Source organism: Triticum aestivum, chromosome 1B (genome assembly GCF_018294505.1).
Source record: "Triticum aestivum cultivar Chinese Spring chromosome 1B, IWGSC CS RefSeq v2.1, whole genome shotgun sequence".
Classification (NCBI taxonomy): domain Eukaryota; kingdom Viridiplantae; phylum Streptophyta; class Magnoliopsida; order Poales; family Poaceae; genus Triticum; species Triticum aestivum.
In genome coordinates, this window is record NC_057795.1 from 180,167,184 (window position 1) to 180,169,085 (window position 1,902).

Below are 1,902 nucleotides of genomic sequence, written 5' to 3' on the forward strand. Positions count from 1 at the left end.
CAACCAATATTACTCTGCCAAGTTAAAAGTGTCTTGTCATAAGTGGCAATTCGAAAAATTAGAAGTAGTACAACGGAGAAATCAATGCAAGATGCAACCACTATCAAACTGTCATGTTAAAAGCATCCAATCATGAGTGACTGCTGCGGGATACACAACATTAGTACTTTGATGTAAGAACCTGGTATGATCGATAGATGTAGTGTATTCTAGACACAGAAAGCCATGTCATATGCACATCTATAACGTATAAACTCAGCAGGTGCAATTTAATCAAAATAGAAGAAATACAGGCTAGACAACATATGCAACATGAAACCAATTATCACACTGTCAACTTAGAGCAAGCACCTGCGATGGTGGAGTACAGGAGATGAACTCATCATGTAGACTTGGGACTTCAACTTCATTAGCAGTAGCAGTGGCAAATCTAGAGAGTCTCTGTTTGCGTCGGTGCGGAGGACAACCAACATCCCCTAACTTACTCTTTTCCTTCCTATTTTCTGATATTGCCTTATGAAGTCAAAACCACAAGAAGATGAATAAAATTAGCTTCGATAACTGGTTGATGCATGATACAGACAAACACTACTTTGATGTAAGGCAAGCGCAAGATAGGAGGATGGAATATATATAAAAAAGATAGTGTTTCATATTCACACGTACGATAGGAGGATGGAATATGTATGAAAAAACAGTAAGCGGAAGGCATTTCAACAAAATTAATTAGAAGAAATCACCATATGAACATGCAACCAATATCACTCTATTGGGTAAAAAGTGTCTCGTCGTAAGTTCCATTTCAAGAAATTAAAAGAAGTACAAGCTAGAAGACAATGCAAGATGCAACCTACATCACAGTCCCAAGTTAAATGTGTCTTATGGGTATGTGATCATTGCAGGTATAAGTTGTAAGCTACGCAGATGCAATTCAACATAATCATAAGCAATACAAACTAGACATCATACGGAAAACGCAACCACATATAACAATTCCAAGTAAGAGCAAGCACTTGTGATGGTGGAGTAGGGGAGATGTGCTCATCATGTACACGTATGTTCTAGAAACAGGAACACGTGTCATAGGCATTATGTGTAAAGTAAGTAGATGCAATTCAAGTTAGAAGCAATACAAGGTAGACATCATACGCAACATGCAACCACATATAATAGTGCCAAGTTAGAGGAAGCACCTGTGATGGTGGAGTAGGGGAGATGTGCTCGTCATCTACACAGCTACGTTGACTGTCCAGCCTTGTGTTGTCTTGCAAATCTTGTTGGGAGGATGGCGGAGTAGAATCTGTAGAGACCCCCTGTTTGAGTTGCTCCGAAGGACCACCATCATCCACTTCCAGACTAATTTCCTTCAGCTGTAATGATTTTGCATTGTGAAGTCAAACCGATAAGAAAAAGGAATAAAATTCGCTCTTCAGAACTCATTCATGCATGATACTGACGAACACTACTCGGATGAAAGGCAAACACATGATGCGAGGATGGAATATGTATGAAAAACAGGATGGCGTGACATATTCACACCTATGATGTGGTAACTAAGCAGAAGGCATTTCAACAAATTAGAAGCACTGCAAACTAGACACCATATGAAAGATGCAACCAATATCACTCTGCCAAGTTCAAACTGTATGGCGTTTCAACAAATTAGAAGCACTACATGCTAGAAATCATATGCAATACACAACCAATATCACAGTGGCGACTTAAAGGTGCCTTATCATAAGTGACTGATGCGGGATATGCAAGAAGAGTAGTCTGATGTAGAAACAGGAACACATGTCATATTCACAGGCATTATGTGTAAAGTAAGCAGATGCAATCCAACAAAGTTAGAAGCAATACAATCTAGACATCATACGCAACATGCAACCACATATAATAGTA